The sequence below is a fragment of the Papaver somniferum genome, chromosome 6 (genome assembly GCF_003573695.1).
Source record: "Papaver somniferum cultivar HN1 chromosome 6, ASM357369v1, whole genome shotgun sequence".
Taxonomy (NCBI): domain Eukaryota; kingdom Viridiplantae; phylum Streptophyta; class Magnoliopsida; order Ranunculales; family Papaveraceae; genus Papaver; species Papaver somniferum.
The window spans coordinates 21,061,474-21,070,262 of NC_039363.1; the positions used below are offsets into that span (position 1 = coordinate 21,061,474).

At 39.7% G+C, this 8,789-nt stretch overlaps 1 pseudogene; it reads left to right on the forward strand.

Annotated features, from left to right (window-relative positions):
• The first annotated feature begins 1,514 nt into the window (after positions 1 to 1,514).
• On the forward strand, positions 1,515 to 1,614 carry LOC113292089 (annotated as a pseudogene).
• The last annotated feature ends 7,175 nt before the right edge of the window (positions 1,615 to 8,789 follow it).

Below are 8,789 nucleotides of genomic sequence, written 5' to 3' on the forward strand. Positions count from 1 at the left end.
TCACAGGTATCTGGTTCTCTGGGTCAGGGACAGGTTGGGTATCTAGGACCACGAAATCCACTGGATAAATAAACTTGTCGACCTCAATAAGAACATCCTCGATAACACCTCGAGGGATTTTAACAGACCTATCAGCTAACTGCAGTGTCATCTGAGTAGGTTTCATTTCACCAAGTCCTAGCTGTAAGTATACATGGAATGGCAGTAAGTTCACACTGGCTCCTAAGTCAAGTAAAGCTTTTTCTACCCGGAAGTTACCTATTGTGCAAGCAATGGTAGGAGAACCTGGGTCTTTGTACTTTGGAGTTGTGGTGTTCTGAATGATTGAACTTACGTGACTAGCTAAAAAGGCTTTCTTATGGACGCTAAGTTTTCGCTTTCGCGTACACATATCCTTAAGGAACTTGGCATAAGCAGGAATTTGCCTAATTGCATCTAATAAGGGAAGGTTTATGGTAACTTGCTTAAAAACCTCCACTATGTCATTAAAGTTCGATTCCTTCTTTGTTGGTACTAATAGCTGAGGAAATGGGGCTCTAGGCCTAAAATCAGACCTTTCAGGAACCGAATTCACATCATCAGAAACTTTATCAGTCTCTTCAGCTACTGGTCCTGAGAGGTGAGATCCTGAGGGGTGAACTACAGTATGTTCACTATCGGGCATGGTTACCTTATTGTCTACAACTCTACCACTTCTAAGGGTTCTAACAGCATTCAATTGATTCGATGGTTTTGCACCTAATTCATGAACTCCTCTAGGGTTGGGTTGTGTTTGACTAGGAAACTTACCTTTTTCTCTCAAAGAATCACTTATCAGACCAACCTGGGTTTTTAACTCGGAAATAGCCTGACTATTTTCTTGTCCTATCCTGTTACTAGCTTGTAGACTCTGTTCTACGGATAACTGGAATTTTGCAGTTTGCTGAGTTAACAAGGCGAGAGATTCCTCTAAACTTAGGATTTTCTTATCTGACTGATTCTGAAACTGAGCTAGTCCTGAAGGATTCTTAGTATAGCCAAAACCTGGGGGAGCATTAGAATTACTAAACTGACCTTGACTTTGGCCCTTAGACCACGAAAGGTTCGGATGGTTTCTCCAACCAGGATTATAGGTTTCTGAATATGGGTCAATCTTTTGACGGTTATCAAATCTAGTGTTATTATAAAGAGCATTGGCCTGCTCTTCAATATTCTGGCCTTCCCAAAAAGGCTCCACTCTACCACTAGTCTGGCCCACTTCTAAGGCTTCTAACCTTTTTGTTATAGCAGCAATTTTGGCATCTGATTCATAGCCTCCTTCTACCCTATTAACGTTTCCTCTACTTAAAAGAATTGTTTTCTGGGGTGCCCTACTATTTTCCCATTGCTGGGTTTTTTCGGCGATTTCATTAAAAAATTCCATCGTCGTATCAACAGTTTGGTTTTCAAATCCACCAGTGCATAGAGACTCAACCATGGTCGTTGTGGAATAATCTAAACCCTCATAAAGGATCTGAACTAGCCTAACCTTTTCTAAACCATGATGAGGACACTGGGATAATAAATCATTGAACCTTTCCAAATACCTATATAAAGATTCTCCCTCTTGTTGTGAAAATGTGCATATTTGCGTCCTAATAGACGATGTTTTGTGCCTAGGGAAAAACTTATTGAAAAAGGCAGATGTAAGTTGTTCATATGTCTCAATTGACTCGGAGTCCAAACTACACAGCCACGACTTGGCCTTATCTTTCAGGGAAAATGAGAATAACCTAAGTTTCAAAGCATCATCATCTAAGCCTCTAATTCTTAGAGTACTACAAATTTCCTCAAAATCCCTAACATGGTAATAAGGGTTTTCATTTTCTTTCCCTAAAAAGATTGGGAGCGTCTGTAAGGTCCCAGGTTTCAGTTCATAGGGTGCCTCCGTTTCAGCTAACTTAATACACGAAGGACGGGTAGTCCTAGTTGGATTCAACCAAGCTTTCAAAGTTGCCATTTCTGGCGCTATCGGAGCAACATGGATTCTCTTCTCAGTCAAAGGACGTTCAAAAACAGACTCTTTAAAAGTCAGACTTTCTAGATTAAGGTAATCGAGACGCTTCGAACTACTAGGTTTCTCTTTAAAAAATCTACCTAGTGCGTCTCTTTTACGTTCAAGCATACAATAAAATTTTCTAAATTGGAAGAGTAAGCAAACACACAAATCAAGGCCGACTCAACCAAATCAAACCTATTGATTTCTAGCAAACAAAAAACATGATGGCCCCACTTAGATTGTTTCTAGACCAGCTTCTAATCCTTCGAAAGGGAAATTCGTTACAATTTAAGAAAACCCCTCTGGAATCAATTCGAGTTAACGTAAGTTGAATAGAGGCGAGTGAAGCTCGGTGGAGCTTTGATACCCAAGGCCTCACCGGTATTACAAGGCGGCGCAGTCACGCATTCAATTTACAGAAACCGTCAAGAACTTCGAGTATGCTTAAAAGAGTAACCAATATTTTTCGAATGACTTTCCTGTTAAGCTCGTTACCCTATCGGTCTCGTTTCGCGTAGGTTACGTGTTCCTAAAGCGGGCAAGAAGAGAACGGTGATGAAATCCGAACCCTTATCTTGTATGGCCAGGCCTTGCCCTTTACTAGAAAAATAAATGTCCGTATTCAGTCCTCAACATATATGCATACGAAGGAGTCCAGTAACTCGCTGACAGGGGATTCACGAGTGTTTAGAATCTTACCTCTCGTTCCAGACGGGGGATGAATCGGTTGTAGTCGACTCGGGCCACTGACTCCGATGTCTAGTGTACGAACCCAAGGTGCAGAGACAATATCGTAATTGTCCTCCTTCTCTGCAAACAGTTTATATTTAAAGTACCCTTCCGTAGGGTAATAATAAAAAAATAATGTCCCAAAGTCCAAAAGTCCAAAACAAAAAAAATTACAAAAATAATAAACCCTAATACAGTTTTTTTTTAAAAGAAAAATAACAAACCCTAAACTAAAATTGTCTAAAATAAAATTGTCTTCTTTTCTGTTCTTGTTTCTTTAATCTTTAGCTCCAAGTCTTTATGAAATCACCAAACTCTTTGGCTCAATTTTCTTTATGATCCAGAACCTGTAGACACAAGATAAATACCCAAAAACATAAAAAAGGACAAAAATAATAAAAATAAATAAATAAATAAAATAAATATAAAACCCTAAAAACAAGTCTCTGGCAGCGACGCCAAAAATTGATGTGATTTGTAGATAGTGGTAAAAGTGGTTCGATTCTCAGACTTGTGAAGGATATTAATTAGACTTAAATTCTAATATTAAAATAGAAAACTCACTAAAAAGTATAGCAAACTCAATCAAAGATGATATCAATACTAAAAGAAACACTGAGGCTAAGATTCCACTATTTTCCAAGTTCAAAGTGATTAAACCAATACTTATATTTATGCAATTTTCTCGTTTAATTTGATTCTAAAATGTTGCAACAAGTAGATTTTCAAAAGTAGTATTTCTCGTTTAATTTGATTCTAAAATATTGCAACAAGTAGATTTTCAAAAGTAGTAATTGTAAATACCGAGTATGAAGCATAAAAAGTCTTAAAACTAAGCATACTCCATCAAAATAGATCACAATCACTCAAATAAAAATCATATTCAATAATAGTTCAAGGCAAATAATCATATAATTATTGCAAATAAAAAGATAAAATAGAATATACCACTTTTTGTTGGAAAAATAGCTTCCTCTATTGCCTCAGCAATGGGGTTTAGCTCCTCATATTAATCATGATCTCAAAATATGTGTTTGTTGCTCAAAAGATGATTAAAAGAGTGAAAAGTAATAACACAGACTGTTTGCAACAGTGTATTGGTGTTGCAAAACAGCTGTTACAATGGAACTGTTACAGAAAACTATTGTAAATACTGTTGCTTTGTCGCTGATTTTAAGACCCTAGAATACGACTGTCCTGCACAGCTTAATGTTCTTCAGCTGTTAAACAACGACACTGTTCTGCGATTGTTTCCCGTGCGACAATGTTCTTCACGTTCTTCCTCTTCAGCAGCAGCAGCAGCAGAAACAGAGTTTGGTAAAGCTCTGATTTCTTCTTCTCTGGCTCTCCTTAGGTTCCCAAACTCTCGAAACCTCTTCTATATGACCCAAGACATCTATTTATATCAAAAATACCGATTAAATCTCTCCCAAATCTTCCAAAATCTCTTTCCTTCTCTTCACGGCCAAGTTGCGGCAATTTCTTGTTTTAGAATTTCTACGCGTTTCTGAGCTTTCCTTTTTATTCTAAACTCTTCCTTAGATAGATACAAATCTTTGGGAAAGTTTACAACACTTTAATCTCTCTAAAATTCCCTAAAACAGGTCACACACGTGACTTTCCATATTTTCTGTTGTGATAAAAATCCGTCAATTGAGCCCAGTCTAATCGATTTAAACACCCATATCAGATTCCTAGACCCATTAGGAGTCTATCCTATGAAAATCAGAGGTTTAATCGACCTCAAACTGCTCCAAATCACGATTGTCAAAATTTGTTCTTCACTGCACCTATTTTCCCGCTAAAACCTGGTTTTTGAAATGTTGAAGATGGTTGCCCCTTATCCAGGGTAGGGGTGCGATTAGCAAATGCCTGGAAATGGGATGCTCCTTAGTAATTAGGTTACCCCTTATCCAAAGTGAGAGTCCGAATAGCAAATGTCCTCCGGGTGCTTTCCGACAACTTTTCGAGCCAATTTTTTCCAAAAATGTTTATTGGCCAAAAATACCTACAAATAAATAAAACACCATAATAAGTACAAAAATGAGCTCTAACAATATATAGAATCGAGACAAATCGGACACAAAAGTGTGTCTATCATGATCCCATGGAATGGCAATAACAATTGCTCCTATTCCATGGTCGAATCCACGGCCCGATCCCATGGAATGGCAATAACAATTTCTCCTATTCCATGGTCGAATCCACGGCTTGATCTCATAGAATGGCAATAGAACAACTGTGTTATCTCATTACTCCGATTTAATGATCGAATCCACTGATCTCATGAAATGGTAATAAATAATCTTAATTACTCCGATTCTATGGTCGAATCCACGATCCCATATGATGGTAATGCTTGTTTTATTATTCTGAATTCATAGTCGAATCCACAGCTGATCCTGTAAATTAATAATGAACAACTATTCATTTTTATTACTCATTTTCATGGATTATTCTCCACTGAATTCATAGATTAGTAATAGATACTCAACAACCAGGCATCTGGACCATCACCGAGTAAGCCTCACAAAATGGTGCGAGTGTACTCGACAATGATGCACGACTGAGCACCCGGTGCACGAACGAGTGTCCAAAAATATGAAATAATGAGGAATCCTTCGCAAAACAGGAGAAAACAATAAATATTAATAAAATAATAAGAGACGCCGAGGGCCGGGCCCACCAGCCGGCCGGCCGTGCCCTAGCCATGGTCGGTCCGTGCCTCTCCCATTATTTTCCTTATTTTTTGTTATTTCGTGAACTCACGAAAACTCCTTGGTTTTAGCAACTTTCCTTGTTTTTTCAAAACTCGTGAATTCTCCATAACTTGGTGGATTCACCAAATAATATTATAAAATAAGGAGAGGTGTGCGGGACCAGGCAACCTAACCGTCCGGCCATGCCTAAGCCGTGGCCGGTCCCACACCTCACAATCCTTAGTTTTTTATAATTATTATTCCCCAATCTCACGAAACTACTCTGTTTCAACAAAAACTCGTAGATTCTCCATAACTTCAAGGATTCTCCATAACTTCAAGGATTCATGAAAAATAATAAAATAGGGAAAGGTGTGTGGGACCGGAAAACCTAGCCGGCCGGCAATGCCTAGTCCCACACCTTGCAATCCCTAATCTTTCATAATTATTATTTTCCTTAATTCATGAAACTCCTGGGGTTTGAGCAAAATTCATGATTTCTCCATATTTTCTCGAATATTGCTTAAATCACGAAAAACCAAAAGCCAACATAGTCACACGACTGGCTAGCCTCTCACGACAATTTTAAATATTAAAACAATTTTATTTTAATATTCTCAAAATATTGATGAATTGAGCATACATGCTCATTCCAACAAAAATCGAGTTCCCAGTCAAGATGAAACTCTTCTGAAAATTCACTATGTTGCTCGAACGCGCATCAGATAATACTGAAACTCTTAGTATGGAAATACGGACACCACGACAACATGTGCATGCCTTCATGACCCACCAGAGTCATTCCTAAGTCTTGCACAAATCCGGTCTCACATGCTTTCATAATTCTGACCTAGTTTGCTCAATTGCTCATACTGGGCCCGAACTCTCTCCAACCAACTAGGGGATTCTCCAAATGACCAACAACTGGTCCCGTGACTACCAAGATCCGGTCCCATGCTCTCTTGGTCGGTCCTCATCTCTTATACCTAGGTTTTATCACCTAATGCCGAATCCAGCAATATTTCAATAAATGATGAAACCTGCATTTAATCATCGTTCTTTCACCAACTCTCAAACTGAGAACCCTGGTGCGTGCTCACTCGAGCACTGGGCACCCATGGACGCTCATCATCCCATGTGGTCGGTCCCTCCTCACTCATGACCAATTTTCAGCAATTCACCAATTGATGAAGGATTGATAAAAATTAGGGTTTCGAACAAACGCTCCACGAATCACCTTTCTGAGCAAGTTCAAACACAAAATAATGTTGATTCAGCAATCAACATCCAAATTAATAATATTCGGTAATTCACCAATATTTTTGATTAATATTTTATTGGGTCACAACACCAGTAAATAATTCGTCGAATTGAGCAATACTTGCTCAGTTGCTCGAATATTAATCCAACCATAAATGTTCAGTAATTCATCAGTAGTTTGTTGAATTGAGCAACACTTGCTCAGTTGCACGCCAAAGTTATCAAATTCGTCAAATTGAGCAATACTTGCTCAATTTCTCGACAAACTCTCAATATTCAGCAATTCGTCGAGTTGAGCAATACTTGATCGGTTGCTCTAGTCAGTAACTCATTGACATCTCAGAGAACTACATGTTTAATCCATGAATCACTGAGCATTCACCACTTATGCTCGATTCAACAAAACTAGACTCACAGTCTAAATCAGTCAACAACTGACTAACTAATACACGTCTACCTTGCAGACTCCACGATTCGTGAAATATCAATCACGTCACAAATGGGGGGGGGGGGGGGGATATCACTTAGGGTTTTGGTTTGGCGGTCTACGGCACGTGGATTCATCCACAACGAGAAATGTGCGTAAGTCGTGTAAACGGTTGAAAGAGTTAGCAAAGTAGTGGGTGCACGATCAGTCAAGTCTCCGCACGACATGGAACTGACTTTACCACGATCTCCCACTTTCCCACTCTTTCACTCAAGAAACCGTCACACTTACAGGGATCAGCGGTACAACATTCTGGCAATATAAATAAGTATAAATCGAGGACATTAGGATATCATCAATCATCGATTATCATCATTATCCGTCAACAACTCGATATAAAATTATTCAAAACTTCAGCAGTTCAGCAATATTGCAGAAACCTTCAACACACCCACAATCCTTGACCATCACTGATCCTAAACAACTCTCAGCTTCCCTCCTACAAATCAACCCATCTCCCTCTTTGCGACCGAATTAACTCTGGAACGACCATTGTCTTGGTTTAGGACAGAGTCATACAGATTGATTTCCCGAATCTAAGCACCCCCTTTGCAGCGGTGCATCTGTATGAGGATTAACATTTTGCCCGGCTGAGGAGTCTCGACAGCACGCTCGACTCTTTATTTTTCCAAAAAACCGGCGGCTCGTTTTTCCCCATCTACAGATTGGCGACCACAGTGGGAAATTAATCTCTCGGTTGCAATCTCATATTTTCGCAAAATGGTTGATCTTAGGTCAGGTTCAGTTACAAATCCTAATGCGAACATCGCTAGCACTAGTAACAACGGTGGTATTCCAGAAACCATTCCTGCTTACATCAATAGTGGTGATAATACTCCTCCTTACACCAACAACAAAAATAAACCTCTCTTCGGCCGATGTCCTGAGGAAGTCAGGGAGAATCCACCTACCGTAGCTGATCTCATGAAGGTGCAAGGGACTCTCGCCAAAAATCATATTGACATGGCCACCACTCAGAAAGAGCCGTGCAATTATCTCAAAACTCCCACTGACAAGATGTCAGGGAAAGTTCAGGAGAAAGGAAAATCCAAAGAAACATCTCTGGCCGCTGGTCTTGAAGTCATTCTGATCCATGTAGTAGATGATGATGAAGTCCACAAGGCTGCAGATATCCCGCCAACAAAGAAACCTGCAGGCTTCATCATTCGTGAGGACATGAAACGCTTCATGGAGGATCGAGGAAAAGACAAGACACCATCTTTCCACCGTCATCAACCTCCATATCCTGTTGCTGCTCAAATAATTCCTCTCCCAAAGAGCTACACTTCCCCAACGTCCACACTATACAACAGAACAGGGAACGCTCGAGAACACGTGATTCATGAAGGCACCAGGAGAGCATGAACACAGCAGAATGATCCCAATTTACAGAGCCTTGCTGGAGAATCTACGATTCCAGACTTTCTCAGAACTCCATGGAGCAGCCAAGCGATCAACAATGCTTTACTAGAAAGAGAAAAGTCTGCAAGGTCGAGGAATCTCGAAGCATCCGACGCCTAGTCAACAATCAGTACAATCTCCAGCCTTCCACAAATGTTGTTGCAGAAAGGAGAAAACAGAAAGTCAAATCACAGCG